At 41.7% G+C, this 16,823-nt stretch overlaps 1 protein-coding gene across 9 annotated transcripts in view; it reads left to right on the top strand.

Moving 5' to 3' along the window:
• The window catches only part of ELFN1 (extracellular leucine rich repeat and fibronectin type III domain containing 1), an 855,107-nt gene that overhangs the window by 732,695 nt on the left and 105,589 nt on the right, over positions 1-16,823 (top strand). For 8 of the 9 annotated variants that reach the window (XM_073636732.1, XM_073636727.1, XM_073636731.1 and 5 more), the window contains one exon: positions 13,433-13,570. The exons of the other annotated variant lie outside the window; for it this stretch is intronic. The gene's annotated coding sequence lies outside the window, so the exon portion shown is untranslated. The remainder of the gene's footprint in view (positions 1-13,432; positions 13,571-16,823) is intronic. 9 annotated transcript variants of the gene reach the window in all.

Genomic DNA, 16,823 nt, shown 5'->3' with positions numbered 1-16,823 from the left:
TCCAATCACGTGCAAGCAAAAATGCTGTTTTTTTTTAAATTTTCCTTGCACGTGATTGGGAATTCTTTGTAAAGTGAAGCTTTACCTCATTTACTAAGCTCTGGTACAACTGCACTTTGCAATGCACACAGGGGGTTATTTACGAAAGGTAAATCCACTTTGTACTACAAGTGCACTGCAAGTGGACTTGAAAGTGCACTGAAAGTGTACTTGGAAGTAAAGTCGCTGTAGATCTGAGGGGGACATGCAAGGAAAATAAAAAACATAATTTTAGCTTGCACATGACTGGATGATAAAATCAGCAGAGCTTCATCTCATTTCAGATCTTCCCCTCAGATCTACAGCGACTGCACTTCCAAGTGCACTTGCAGTGCAAAGTGGATTTGCCTTTCCTAAATTACCCCCCTGTGGGTTATTTAGGAAAGGAAAATCCACTTTGCACTGCAAGTGCACTTGAAGGTGCACTGAAAGTGCACTTGGAAGTAAAGTCGCTGTAGATCCGAGGGGGACATGCAAGGAAAATAAAAAAACAGCATTTTAGCTTGCACATGATTGGATGATAAAATCAGCAGAGCTTCCACTCATTTCAGATCTACCCCTTATGCCCCGTACACACGATCGGATTTTCCGATGGAAAATGTCCGATCGGAGCGTGTTGTCGGAAATTCCGACCGTGTGTGGGCGCCATCGGACATTTTCCATCGGATTTTCCGACACACAAAGTTGGAGAGCAGGAGATAAAATTTTCCGACAACAAAATCCGATCGCGTCAATTCCGACCGTGTGTGGCCTGTTCCGACGCACAAAGTGCCACGCATGCTCAGAAGAAATTCCGACACGGGACAGCTCGTTCTGGTAAACTTAGCGTTCGCAATGGATACAGCACTTTCGTCACGCTGCAATGTTCAAAATGGTTTAATACAGCGCACTCTCTTCTTCTTTATAATGTGACAAGAATTAAGTAGTTTTGATGCTCATATTCACACACACTTCTCACAAACTTCTTTCGTTACTATTTATCGGGATTCCCTCAATATATTTTGATTTCTCACATCTGACAACATATTTTTGTATATTTTTTTTTTTTTTTGCCTTTAATGTAGAATCTTTTTTTGTGTTTCTCTTTTTTTTTTTTTTTTGGTGATTTTGATTTGTACTCCCTAAAATGTTTGTGTGTTTTTTGTGACAAGTTCCCACAACACCATTGATATGTTGTTCTATTTAATCTGTAGGAGATTGTTTGGTGTTGTTGTTGTTAATTTCACATTTTATGTTAGAAATGTACCTGAATCGTCACCAACAAACTGTCCTTTTTGAAAGAAAACACACACAGGAGAGTAGAATTTACCTAAAAAAATTTTATTAAGGGGTCACAACTATAAAAAAACAAAGAGGGAGGCAACGCTGGAGAAACTGCAGAAGTGGGCGAAGCCTTGGACCCCCAGGGCAGACATCAGTTATTTAAACGCAAAATTGGTGGCCTGAGGAGTCCATATCTAAGGGAGGGCAGTCTGGTCCAGAAGTCCCAGAGATCCGGAAAGCAGCAGATGATATCTGTGTCCCCAGGCTGTGGTCATACGAGAGACTGCATCTTCTGTCAGACCAGACTGAACCCAGGGTCATCACTCTCTGGTCTTCTTTCCACGCCTCCTTCCACGTGGTGGCTCTGGTGGTGGAGTTGTGGCAGCAGGAGGAGGAGGAGGAGGAGGATCGTCGATCTCAATGACATCCGTCTTGGGTGTCAGTTCCCCACTCTCCCCCTTACGTAGGACTTTATAAATCAGGTCCTCAGAGAGCTTGCGTTGGCCCTCCTGCATGCCCTGCAATTTGGTGGCAGCCATGCAGGCAAAGGCCTCTGCAGGACTGGGGAAGGCTCTGAGGGACGCAGAAGCCTCCTGGATCAGCCTGTATGCTGAATCCTGCACAGGACTGGGAGTGGCCTTCCTGGCCCTTTTGTATGGCAGGTGGAGGGGAGGAACCTGAGACTCAGTCAGGCTGCGACTTGTCCCAGGCTTCTCTTGGCTGACACTTAGCCCCGCCTCCTCCTGGCTGACACTAATCCCCGCCTCCTCCTGGCTGACACTAATCCCCGCCTCCTCCTGGCTGCCACATTCCACAGCCTCCTCCTGGCTGAGGTCTTCCTGTGTATGAAAAAGGGACATAGTTTTAGTATTTTTTCCATCAATCACACACAATTTTCACCTCCTGACTGCTGCAAATTGAATGTTAACAAATCTAACAGACTATCCTTCTGAGCCCAGCAGTTTTCATTCTTGTCCCAATTTTGGGTGCCCACTACTCTCTATTGATATGTAAAACACTTTCAATTAATGATCAATAATAACATCTAGTAAACATCATTTATTTATTGCCCAGAAATCTGTAGAAGAATGCTATACCTGGCTCCAGCTGGGCTCCTCCACTTCTTCCTGGCTGGAAGGCCCAGGTTGGACATCAGAAGCCTCAGCTGGTATGGAAGGAAGCGTGGAAGGAAGAGTAGAGAGGGATTCCCTGACTTCAGTGTGGTCTGACAGAAATCGCAGTCTCTCATAGTACCACAGCCTGGGGACATAAATGTCATCTGCTGCAGCTCCGGATCTCTGGGAATCTGTGACCTTCTTGCGCTCCCTAAGATAAGTGCTCCTCAGACCACCAATTTTAGCTTTTAAATAAGGGATGGTTGCTGTGGGGACCACCAGCTTCACCGACTCCAGCAGTTTCTCCAGCGCTGCCTGCCTCTTTTGTTTATGGTTATAGTGGGGGTGTCTCACTTGCCACAGACAGGGCAGCTCCCTGTACTTGTCAATAAACAGGGGCAGGAAATTGTGGTCGTTGAACCCATCCATTTTCTCTGCAAGACACAACACAAGACAAACCCTAATGTCAGGCCAAACTCCCCTAATCGTGTTACAATATAGGCTTCCATTTCGAAGCAGTATAGGCCCAAGTTTAGATCCTACCTTCGTTCTCACGATCGGCGTCTCCGATGCTCCTTCCTCCGCTCACAGATCGTACGTAAGACACGCGCGTGTTACGATTTATACACACTGCGCATGCGTATAACTCCGCCCGCCCCTGACGTTCTTTCTAGTCTATTCCCCGCCCCTTTTCGTTCGGCGCAGTGGGGGAAGAGCACATGGCGGATAGACAGCAGGATCGTGCTAATTGTAGCAACGAGGAGGAGAAGGAGGAGGAAAGGCCGGAGCCTGAAACGTCACGATCCAGAAGGAGATTGAAGGACTCAAATATGTCCTTTGGGGAGATGTTGGAGATGGTGGACATCCTGAAGAAGGCCGACTATGATGGAAAGAATGGGCCTTACCCCAACCCCAATGTCCGAAAGGCCAAGATCATGGCGAAAGTGGTCAGGAGTCTGCACCGGAAATTCGGGGTACGACGATCGAAAGATCAGCTCAGGAAGCGGTGGTCGGACCTGAAATTACGAGAACATGAGCAGTACAGAAAGATCCGGAGAGTGCTGCAAAAAAGTAAGTAGTTGTGCTGTGTTCCTATTCTTTTTGTGTTTATTACGTTCGTGCTGCTCCATGTGCTTTTAGGAACTGTTGTACAGTTTAAAATGTCAACTTTCATGTTCATGGGCACATTATTCGTTCGGATCACACATTTTTATTTCAGACTATAAAATACCATTGTTTAGCCCATATGCATTTGGCCACCATTTTGACGCCCTATACTTGGCTTCAAAGAATTGGGTTGTGTAGATGGCTTTGTTACTAGAATGAAATGCAAACTAGATTGTGTGTAAGGAGAGGACACTCAGCAGCTGTTTTCACATCTGGACACTGGAGCACTAGTGTGGGACACAAGAACACCATTTTTATTAGGGGGGGCACACAGGTGCTCCAGTGTATACTATAGGGGGGGTCTCCATCTGTGAAGCTTGTACTAAACAGGTAAAGTATTGCAGCTTGACAAAGGACACTAAAAAAGCTACATCTTGGAACTCGGCTAAAATAGATAATTGTACCCCACTTCCAAGCAATGTTTCATCTTTATAGTTCTGACATTAAATATCTGTGTGCTAATTATACCATTTTTGTTTTACATAGGGGAGAAAAGACTCGGAGGACACCCCTCATCCGAGGAGAACAGAGCCCCCCCCCCTGGAAGAAGGGGAAATCCCCCCAACACAAGATGAGCAGGAGGATGAAGACGTGGTGGAACTAGTCACCACAACAGGTGAGTGTCTGCGACCACAGGCTCCGATAAGAGATGGATGGCGGCATTTTTTTGGAAACCTAATTTATTTTGGGTTCCTCTCTTTTTAGGTGATCGTGAGGTTGTGAATGAAGATCCTTTCACATCCGAAAGTGCCCAGATCCTGATAGGGGAGATCATGGGGTGTAATTTACAATTGGAAAACATCAAGCAAAGCATCAATGATGTTATTCCAAAATATAAAAACATCATTGATGTTTTGGGGCGAGTTTAAAACCCCTCCAAATCACTTTCTTCTTTTGTCTGCTACAATGTGCGAAATGTTTTTGTGATTTTTCCCAAAGCCAAATTTGGAGGATGCACACAGTGTGTTAACATGTGCTATCTGCCATCACGGGAGATCAATGGACGCGTTTTGGGGGTGCGACCCCTTCCTCAATAATAAAGTAGCGGTGAGGAAGGGCTTTCTCCCCCAAAACACATCCCTTGATCCCCCCTGATGGCAGATAGCACATGTTGACATTGGGAAATTTGTGTGCATCTTCCAAATTTGGCTTTTCCAGGGGTGATTTTCCCCCATCTGAACGCAATATCAAACACAGTTCCTAAATACTGATGTCTGATATTGCCTTCAAGTTCTACCAAATGTGAACTTTGTAAGATCAAGATTTGTGTCTTTCTTGTTGGTTTTACACAGGCCTGTTTTCTATAAAATGCACATTTTGATTTTGGATAATGACACCACAAAAATTGTTATACAACAAACATGTTGGTTTGTCAGAAAAACCTTTGGTAAATGCACATGTGATTGTGCAGGTATTAAAAAGATTGTTCATCAAGAATGTGTGGATTATTGTCTCAACGCTACAACACTTTTGGGGTGATGTAATTGTTGTTTTATGAGAAAATGGGGGTAATTACCTAAGGGCAAATCCACTTTGCACTACAAGTGCTGTTTCAGTGCAGTTGCAAGTGCACTTGTAGTGAAAAGTGTCTTTGCATTTAGTAAATAACAGCCAACAGTGCTTTGTATAAGGTTACACAATCACAACATTTTCTGCACTCCACACATTTCTGTCAGGGTCAGCTCAAACAAACACAAGCAGTAAATGTCCACAAAGAAGAGCCTGGGGGGAGATGCCTGTCGAGAACTTGAGGTCCTGCAGGCTTCTCCCTGTGGTCAAATACCGCAGGGTAGCGACGAGCCTCTGCTCCGGAGTGATGGCTTGCCTCATGCAGGTATCCTGCCTGCTGATATAGGGGGTCAGCGAAGGATTATTCTCACGGATCTCACAGAGCAAAGGCATATGACAGAACTGGTCACGCTGAAGCAACCAATTCTTGGTCCATGAACTCCTCCCCACCCTGTTCATGGACTGGACTTGTGTCAAGGTAAGTATATCAGAAAAAAAACCGCGCCAATCCAATAAGTCAGAACAGCAGCCAACACTACAAAACGACTAGATTTGTGCACATAAACTATATATTAAAAGTGTAGCGCTAAAAATGGAAAAATAAATGTAAAGGTATAGAACAAAAAAGATATCTATTTGAATTAGAAGAGTAAGTGACCTTATCTGATCCCAAACCTGAAAAGTATGTGTACTAAATGGTGCAGTGAATAAGGATGTGACATCCTAATGACAACAAACCTGTGTCAAGGTAAGGACCCCAACACCAAGCCCCCGCACAGCACGAACTGTACGAGGAGTACGCATACGAAACATGGCTAGAAAACGGTCGGCTGCTCAGAACGAAGTAACAGAACGCACTGAAGAACAGCAAGGCCTGTGAAGAGCGACCTGAAAACCAGTATCGTACGAACAAGAATACAATGACTACCTAAAGTCACGCGGAACTTGCTGCACGCACTGAAGAGCAGATACAAACCCACAAGCACAAACTGAACGGCAGAAAACGATCTGAAAGCCACGAGTCTGAAAAAGCGCGAATCGTCTCTCACCAAACTTTTACTAACACGAGATTAGCAAAAGGAGCCCAAAGGGTGCCGCGCTTGGTTCTGAACCTGCCTTTTCTAGTCTCGTTGTACGTGGTGTACGTGACCGCGTGGTTGTCGATCGGAAATTCCGACAACTTTGTGCGACCGTGTGTAGGCAAAACAAGTTTGAGCCAACATCCGCCGGAAAAAATCCTAGGATTTTGTTGTCGGAATGTCCGAACAAAGTCCGACCGTGTGTACGTGGCATTAGATTTAGAGCGACTGCACTTCCAAGTGCACTTTCAGTGCACTTTCAAGTGCACTTGTAGTGCAAAGTGGATTTGCCTTTCGTAAATAACCTCCTATGTCTATTTGCCACAGAGTAAAAACAACCTTACTTGGAGGTCACCCCATCCACCTTAATGTAAACCTTTCAAGAAAGAATCTTGGGGGTTGCCTCTGCTACTCACTTTATGAAAATAGTGATTACTTGGCTTTTCTTGTTCAATGTGTTTATTGAATTTTACAAGTTATAGAAAACAATATCTTGAAGGCACTTGGTTGTCAGGATGTGCAGGAGATATTACAATGGTACAGTCAAATGCATATTCAAATCAGCATTATAAAGTGGGTTTATGATTCGCAGGAGTTCTGATTTTCTAGAGAGCAGAAGCTCAAGGGTACAATAGTGAGCAAAAAGAAAAAGATAAATAGTGCCCACTGAGATGGTTACTTGACTTTTATGCTTATTGATGTCTTAGTTTTCTAGAATGTGAGTCACTGACTTAAAACAAGTACGCTGATCAGAAAAGTCTGGTGGGTTACTTCCTCTTTATTTCCCTGCAAAGGTAAAGCATAATGAGCTACTATGCATCGCATATTAGCCCATTATGTGTCACCTACCTGACACCGAAGCCCACGTTGTCGCCGTTGTCCCCACGAGCAGGGAGCTTCCATCTTCGCCCCTCTTCCTTCCAGGGCCCCAAACTCCGGCTCTGTGACTCCGGCATGCGCGCGGGAGCCGCCAGTCACGGCATGACCCCTTTTAGAAAAGGCACAATGTGCCCTTTGTAAAGGGCGCATGCGCCGATGACATTTGCTCATGCGCCGTAGTTATCGCCGCTCGTCATTTTCACTAATATTAGGAAACATGTATCGTTATGACAGTGTCTCTTTAAAATATTATTACGGCTATCTAAAATTTACCAATACCTCCACCTGTAAATCCAGTCTTCACTCTCCTGCAAAGCTAGAAGCACTGTCTACCGTCTGTACACTGTAGTTCCACCCACAGACCACCAGGTCACTAGTTTCTCTGGTTTCTCTGGTCTCTGCAGGGTTTGATAGTATTTAGATGACAGTATATCTTTAAATAGATACAGTACATGCCAAATTTTTTTGGTAATTTCTTTTATATGGATGACTCTTTGTGATTTTCAGGAACAATGTTTTAACTTTTTTACATAACACACAAAAAAAGAAAATCAATCAGTCAATCAATTAGTCAATCAATATTACACTTTGATTATCCATGCTCTGCAATTAACACTGAACTCTATGCCAAGAGTCATGTTAAACCAACAATACAGCTCAAAACCCTATTTGTATTAAATGCTTTTTGTGAAATAAAGACTAATTTTATATTCAGTGACTCCTTATTGGGAAGTTTTCGCATTTTCTAAAGCATCGAGCCATCACTAATTACTGTCTGACATTTGCGTATTGACATTTAAAACATAACTGCTTGTTAGATAAATATGATATTATAATGCGGGATAGTGAACTTCTCTAGTTTATAAATATGTTCTTTATCTATCTTATTCCCTAATATTTGTACAGGCTCTTCAAGGATGGACTGTGCCCAATACAGTGTCAAAAAAATATATACTAATTGCTGATTTGTTATTACAGCAAAAACTCTCAGTTTTACTAGTGGAAAGTCAGCTGTGCATTGAAGCTGCCTGAAATAAGAAGTTTATTTCAAATAAATTCAGTTATGATGCCCTTCTGAAGTTTTTAAATATAGGGTTTAATTATGACTTGTGTGTATATATATATATATATATATATATATATATATATAATGCTGTGAAAAAGTATTTGCCCCCTTTCTGATTTTTAATTTTTTTTCCATATTTGTCACACTTAAATGACTCAGATCATCAATCATCAAAAAATTTTATTATTACACAAAGATAACCCGAGTAAATACAAAATGCAGTTTTTAAATGATGGTTTCATTTATTAATGCAAAAAAGCTGACCAAACCTGCCTGGCTTTATGTGAAAAAGTAATTGCCCCCTAAGCCTAATAACTGGTTGTGCCACCCTTGGTGGCAACAACTACAATCAAGCGTTTGCAATAACTGGCAATAAGTCTTTCACATTGCTGTGGAGCAATTTTGTCCCACTCTTCTTTGCAGAATAGTTTTAATTCTGCCACATTGGAGGGTTTTCCAGCATGGCCTGTGTAAGGTCATGATACAGCATCTCAACTGGATATAAGTCCGGGCTTTGACTAGGCCACTCCAAAACCTGAATTTTGTTTTGTTTGAACCATTTGGAGGTGGACTTGCTGTTGTGTTTCAGATTGTTGTTCTGTTGCATAACCCAAGTGCACTTGAGCTTGAGGTCACGAACTGATGGCCGGACATTCTCCTTTAGGATTTTCTGGAAGAGCTCAGAATTCATGGTTCCATCAATTATGGTAAGTCGTTCCAGGTCCTAAAGCTGCAAAGCAGCCCCAGACCATCACGCTACCACCACCATGTCTGACTGTTGGTATGATGTTCTTGTTATGAAATGCTGTATTAGTTTTATGGCAGATGTAACGGGACGCACACCTTACAAAAAGTTAAATTTTTGTCTCATCAGTCCACAGAATATTTGCCTAAAAGTCTTGGGGATAATCAAGATGTTTTTTGGTAAATGTGAGATGAGCCTTTGTGTTCTTTTTTGGTCAGCAGTGGCTTTGGCCTTGGAACTCTCCCATGGATGACATCTTTGCCCAGTCTCTTTCTTATTGTTGAACCATGAACACTGATCTTACCTGAGGTAAGTGAGGCCTGCAGTTGTTTAGATGTCGTTCTGGGTTCTTTTATGACCTCCTGGATGAGTCGTCGTCATGCTCTTGGAGTAATTTTTGTAGGCCGGCCACTCCTGGGAAGGTTCACCACTGTTCCAAGTTATCTCCATTTGTGGATAATGGCACTCCCCATAGTTCACTGGAGTTGTGCATTAATTTGTTTCTAACCTGTTCTTGAATTTTTCTAGATTGTGGCATGATGTGTCACTTTTTGTGATCTGTTAGCGTGCTTCACTTTGTCAGAAAGCTTCTATTTATGTGATTTCTTGATTCAATAGGTCTGGCAGTAATCAGGCCTGGGTGTGGCAAGTAAAACTTAGCTCAGCTTTCCAAAAAATAGTGGTTAATCACTGTTCATTCATGATTCAGCATGGGAGGGGGCAATTACTTTTTCACATAGGTCCAGGCAGGTTTGAATAGCTTTTTCCCTTAATAAATTAAATAATAATTTAAAAATTGCATCTTGGATTTACTTGGGTTATCTTTGTGTAATATTAAAATTTGTTTGATGATCTGAATCATTTAAGTGTGAGAAATATTCAAAAAAATAAAAAATCAGGAAGGGGGAATCTACTTTTTCACAGCACTGATGTCCCAAAAATTGGATGCGTTACATATTTTTACCTTAGTGGGTTGGGGAACTATCCAAAATGAATGGCGCCACAACACATGTAGCATGTAATGGTGCGCATTGTGGTAATGCACACATTCTCACAATGCATAGCTGTAAATCAATTCTCAAGCTTTCTCTCTCAATACCAGTTTATAAAAAGCAGACATGGAAGTTGTGATGTAAAGGTGGCATTGCACTTTTCATGCGTGCCTGATGAAAGCCACTCTGTGATTGGAAGAGGTGCAAATTAAGGTCATGATCTCCCCTCCCCCCCATGATTTTCTGAAAAAAATATACTTTTTTTTATGAATGGAGAAAGCACTGAGCAAGCAACCCACAGTGATCAGTGTACTGAGTGTACTGCTGCTGGAACTACAAGTCTCAGATGTTTGTCACTTACAGGAGATTGCTGCCTGAGTAGAAGTAAGATATGTAATACACACTGCAGCAGAGATAGAGTACACTTCATTAGAACTAACTTATATTTAGTATTTACTATGCAAAACTATTTTTGGCCACAATTCAGGTATCATGTTAGACCTAAATTTATGTCAATTCAAACACATGTTTAAAGTGGTTATAAAGTCAAATCCTTTGTTAAGTTAAAACATGTCCTACTACCTGCTTTGTGCAGTGGTTTTGCGCAGAGCAGCCCAGAGCCTCCTCTTCTCAGGTCCCTCGTCGGCACTCCTAACCCCTCCCTTCTGCTAAGTGCCCCCACAGCAATCAGCTTGCAATAGGGGCACCTGAGCCGAGCCGCTGCTCTGTGTGTCCATTCAGACACAGAGTCGCGGTTCAGCCCTGCTGCCTCTCTCTCCTTATTGGCTCACTGACTTTGATTCACAGCAGTGGGAGCCAATGGCTGCATGCTACTGTCTCAGCCAATGAGTAGGGAGAGTCTTGCGCAGCCTTGCTGGATCGAGATGGGCTCAGGTGAGTATTAGAGGGGCTAAGGGGGGCTGAGGGGGGCTGCTGCACACAGAAGGTTCTTTATCTTAATGCATAGACAGCATTAAGATACAAAACCTTCTGCCTTTAAAACCACTTTAAAAAAGTTGACACACAGCTGCATACGATCCAATGTTCAAAGCAATTCTGCAGATTATTTTCTGAAAGGATTTGAGGATCCCTGTTGTTTTTGCTCTCACATCTTCTACTGACAAAAATGGGTTTCTTTGAGTACCGACTTGATCTTTCTGAGGTCAAAGTCGCAGGGAGTCAGGTCTGGTTCCCAAGCTATGGGGTTAGTCAAATTTTTTGTTGTGTCATACTATATATATATATATATATATATATATATATATATATATATATATTGTATGTATATACACACACACAATTTATAGCATATAGGGTTAAAAATTGAGAGCAAGTGGCGGGGCTTTATATGAAGCATGAAGCAGCACAGAAGGAAGTCAAGTGACTGGGAAAGTTGGTTTATTCATGTTATATAATCTACACATAAAACTTGATGGGTATATAACCTCCAAAAGCATTTGATCATTTACAACATAAATTGCATGGTAATCCGCAATCCTTTAAACAGTCATATAGTATTGATGGAACAAGCAACAAATACATTTTGTAAACATGGATACGGTAAAATTGATGCTAAATATATCTCAAGATTAGGGAGAGGAGGAGAAAATTAAAAAAAATCAAAACATAATTCATGTAATGAATATTTATAGACATGGGTAGAGCCGTAGGAAATATGGGTTGATCCATGGTAAAATGATGGTATAAATGTAAGGCTTGACGCGTTTCGTGGCCCTATCAGGAGCATAAACCATAAACCATGGAAGATATGTAAAACCAAAAACATAAAACCTAAATAGTCTCAAAGAATAATAAATTTTAATTGCGAAATACGAGTAAATGTATGAGGGAATGAAAACAAGTTAATTGGGAATAATTATATAGAAAGGATTAGACAGGGTAGTATGTCCAACTTACATCTGCATCCGCGCAGCGGCAGTGCGGCATCGAGAGTCGCCAAAGCTTTGCAGGGTCTCTTCTCCGGGCGCTGCGGTCACCCATAGGGGGTAGATTTACTAAAAGTGCAGAGTGGATTTGCCTTTTGTAAATCAACCCCATAGTCTCATTGGTATTTCGATTACGGCTGCTGTTTGTTTTTCAAAATTTTCATCTCAATGATTGATTCGCCCTTAACAAAGCTCCCCTTGTTCTGAGTCAAGAGATAACTATAGTCAAAGACAAGAACACAGTGTGACCACGAGAGGTGCAACCAGTCACCAGTTACGTAGGGACAAGTGCTTTATCTGCTTTACCATTTAAGTCACCAGATCACACACCGTAAATCTGCCTGAGGCTAAGAACAGGAGGCAACTAGATGTATTTCTTTCTTCGCCTCCTGATTTCAAAACTGAAAAATAAAAAAATAATGTGTTTACAGCTCACCTCTCCTTTCCGAAAGGAGCAGTGACATTCAGAGACACAAAGAAAGGGACTTCTTTTGTCAATCAAAAGCAATATTTTACAAGCGTTCTAAGCTGTGAACACATGTAGGATACAACCAAAGCTTTTTCATGGTCCATTGTGTTTAGTGGACAGGAGGGTTTTGTCCTGAGAATCCAAGGTGTATTATTTACTAGAGCAGCTCTTGTGTTTATTAGAGAGTCTTGTTTCTTTGATTGCGTGTTACATGAAAAATCCTGCAGTGTAGCTGCTGTTTTGCTCCTACAGGTGAGCTCATGTTATTCTGTTGCAGTCTTACTAGATAATAAACTGAAAACCGGTTGCAAAAATAGTTTTTTTGATACATGTTAACATTTCTTGCGGGTACAATGCATTTAAACAACAGCTGCTACTTAAATGCCCTTAACCACTTACTCCTTTAACTGCCACTGCCTAACTATTACACTGCATATAAACAATACAGTTAAAGTAGAATTAAAGGCACAACCTTTTTGTTTCCATTTTGGAAAGGGAGGCTCATAGCCCCTATCTTTTTTGTCATCTGTGTCCCATTGGGGGGGATTTCCCTTCACTTCCTGTCCCATGTCCAAAGCAGGAAGTGAGAGGAAATCTCTCCATGGGAATCCCTGGTTGTCTCCAGGTTCCCCAGAACTACTGTCCCCGTTGGAAAATGTACTATTCCTGTTCTGGTAACAAGCATAAATTTGGGATTTTCTTTCATTCTCCGTGATAATGGTAAGCATGACAAATAGAGAGACTGGGGGGGGGGGATTCCTTGAAACTGGAGCAGCTGTGCATGGCAACCAATCAGCTTCCATCTTCAACTCGTTCAGTTAAACTTTGAAAATGAAAGATAGAAGCTGATTGGTTGCCATGCATAGCTGCTACAGTTTTGATCAATTCCTCTCAGTGAAATTCCCTAATGTGACGGGGCGGGGCGGGGGGGGGGGGGGGGGGGGGCACCTGCAGTGAAGGGGGAACTCTAATGTTATATGGGAGGACTCTGATGTAAGGGGTCTCCTGATGTAAGGGGGGAAGCCTGGTTTGAAGGTAAGGACTGTGATGTAAAGAGGGATCTGATTCTAACTTTAACTTTATTCTTAACTACTTTTTAACTTTCACTATTTTTTAACTGTTCATATGTCAACTTTTTTACATTTTTGTTTGTTTTGTTGCAGTTGGCTACTGCAGAGAAACCACAGCAAACATAGAACAGTCATCTACCAGAATCTCCAGAGCCAACCAAGTTCACAGCTCAGCCCCCCTGCACTCCTTTCTTCACGAAATTTCACTGTGCCTACTGCATTCTAAGAAATGTAAGTAAAAAAAATTCCCAGTTAGAAAAAAATACAACCTTGTACAATCTGTAAATCTTACCTGTGTGCTGTGTACCTTCGTAAGGTATTCTTCACCTTTGTAAGAAAGAAGCTTGCTTGCTTCCTTTCCTGCTATGGAACTAAAAGACAAGCAGAGCAGCAAAAAATGCAGGCAAAATTGTTGCCTCTGCTGCCCCCAGGGAGAACTGCCTAAGATTTTCTACTACACTGTCCAGCTCTAGCTCTTCTTTTGATCTAATTTTGATCCCTACTTTCAAAGTAAGGTTGCACCGATACCTTTTTTAAACGGCGAATACGAGTACCGATACTTGTGCTCAAGTACTCACCAATACCGGTTACCAATACCTTTGTGGTGCGATTTGAGCCCATACAAACTGAATGGGCTCAAATTGCATGGCAAAGAATCGCATGTGATTTGAACAGGGATTTCTGTCTGAATCACAGGCAGTTTCCCCCACTGCTCCTGTGTGAACCCAGGATTGTCATAGTGACTTCAACCTGGGTTCACACAGGAACGGTGCAGAAAACTGCCTGTGATTCAGACAGGAATTGCTCTGCATCTCTGTTCAAATCACATGCAATTCCTTGGAAAAAAAAAAAAGGTAACAGCGCTCTCTGCAGGGGCAAATCAATCCATACACCAGGTCCACTCACAGGTGCCGAGGCTTAATGTGTCCCAACACACTCCAATGCAACAGTAATAAGAAGAGCCGGCAAAACTGTAATCCTTGAAGTGTCATTTACTGGTACATCAGAGTGACAATAAAACTGACGCGTTTTGGCAATAGTTTTAGTCGTAGCTACGACTAAGGATATTGCCGAAACACGTCAGTTTATTGTTTTATTGTCACTCAGTTTTGCCGGCTCTTCTTATTACTGTCACATGCAATTCTTTGCCATACAATTTGAGCCCATTTGCTCCACATTCCTGTTCAAAACAAGAAGAAATTGATTGGACACTCGAATCCAAAGGATACTGTTGAATTTTCTTTATTGTCATAAGCCAGACAAGTTTGCAAGGATGATAAGTTGACGCGTTTCACGCAAAAGAACCGTGCTTGTTCACAAGGTTGTGAACAAGCACGGTTCTTTCATGAGAAATGCATCAACTTATCATCCTTGAAAACTTGTCTAGCTTATGACAATAAAGAAAATTCAACAGTATCCTTTGGATTCGAGTGTCCAATCAATTTCTTCTCTTCTTGACATTACTTACGGTGATGAGCTGGGATTAGCACCTTTGGACCGGCTTTGTCCATTTTTTTGCATGAAGCGATGTGTGCACCCTTATTCTGTTTCCTGTTCAAAATGCCTGCGATGCTTTGCAGTGTGATTGGAGTCCATTCATTTTGTATAGGCTCAAATCACATCCCAAAGGTATTGGTAACCAGTATTGACGAGTACTTGAACACAAGTATCGGTACTCGTACTCGCTGATTTAAAAAAAAAAATGGTATTGGTGCAACCCTACTTGAAATTATTCAAGGGATCAAAATTAGATTAAAAGAAGGGCTAGATCTGGTCAGTGCAGTATATTGTATTTTAAAAGACCTGGATACATAATTGTACAAAACATAACTGGATATTAAAATGTATAGGTAACAACAGAGATTGTTGATCAAGGGAATTTTCCATTGTTTTCAGGGGGTAATTGAAGCATGCTTTATAGGATGGTTTTTTTGCTTTCCTCTAGATCAACTTTGAGTATATGATTCTGTACATGGAGGTTTTTTTATTTTATTCTGTTGCTTGAATTAGATGGCTTTGTATCTTTTTTCAATCTAACTATGTAACTATGTAATTATGGGTGTAAACTCTCCTTTTGGACTGTAAATGTGCACTTAGTTCATAGGTGCTCACAGGGCTGCTGTTAGAAGTCACAGGGCCCCATACAGCCTATCTGACAGGGCCTCCCCACCTCCAAAAATATCAAATGATATTTTTGCTAAAATGCCATGGCTGCGATGCTATGCTTCTCAGCCATGGCAGAAATTACATAGCTTCCAACTGTCCCTGATTTCGAGGGACTATCCCCGATTTGGAGCAATGTCCCTCTGTCCCTCATTCCTCCTCATTTGTCCCTCATTCTGGTCTGATCTATATAGTTGTATATAAAATGCACTTTTTGTTTATCAAAAAGAGTTTTCCAGCACTAAACATTTCATCTGATTTCTAAATTGCTGCATTTGTAAGTTCCAAAAGCCAATATAAAGGAATATTAGTGGTAAAAAAAAGCACTTGTGGGTTTTAACCAATCTTGTTTTTTTGTACAATTCTCCTTTAAGGGGGTGTGGCCAGGGGATGTGTCCTATGCCTGCATACTTTTGCTGATAGGTGTCCCTCATTGCCATCTCAAAAAATTGGGAGGTATGAAATGATACCCTTATCGATAAATACCTAGTCAGTTGAATAGTGCTGCTCTACAAGTGCCCGGTAATCACGTGCAAAGCATGCAGTTGTGATGTGTTAGTGTGGGTTTAAAGCAGGTGGTTTGGAGGCATATTAAAACATTTGAACAATTTCATAATGTTTTTAAAATACATTTTTAGAATTTTAAATTTTTTTAGAACTTTATATTTTATTTGTTGTTTGCATTTTTTTAACTGTCCTGTTGGGGGCTAGGGGGCTTTGGTGAAATATTAGGGGTCTAAACAGACCCCTGATGTCTCACATTTGAGATAGAGAAAGGGACTGAGGACAGAGATTCATCAATCCCTTTCTATGTAGCCACAGCTACACTAGATCCACAAGTGTCAGCAATAAGGCAGTAGAGGCAGCCTTCCAGCTCAGCAGGTGCCTGGGCTCCCCTTTTGAACTGATGGGGCCCGGGCTCAGTACAGGCAGGAAGGCTGGCTGTACTGCCTTATTAGCTGCCCTGGGTGCTAAACCTGTGGCTCTCCAGCTGTTGCAGAACTACAACTCCCGTAATGCCTCTGCACTTGTGAATCATGCTTGTAACTGTCAGCAGCTTGCAATGCCTCATGGGACTTGTAGTTCTGCAACAGCTGGAGGGCCACAGGTTGAGCACCCATTTTAGCTCCTTCATCTTTTGGTTTGATACCTTTTTGTTTATATTCATACTTTGACTTACCGCAAAGAAGAATTTATGTATGCAAAGTTAAAGTTATACTAAACAAAGAAGTGCTAATTGTCATAATTCATTCACATAAATCATATTATGCCACTGTATTTTGTATGTTTTGTTTTTTTTTTTTTTAAATCCTGCAGCACT

The sequence above is a fragment of the Aquarana catesbeiana genome, linkage group LG06, assembly GCF_042186555.1.
Source record: "Aquarana catesbeiana isolate 2022-GZ linkage group LG06, ASM4218655v1, whole genome shotgun sequence".
Classification (NCBI taxonomy): domain Eukaryota; kingdom Metazoa; phylum Chordata; class Amphibia; order Anura; family Ranidae; genus Aquarana; species Aquarana catesbeiana.
This window is presented reverse-complemented; position numbering and strand designations above follow the sequence as displayed.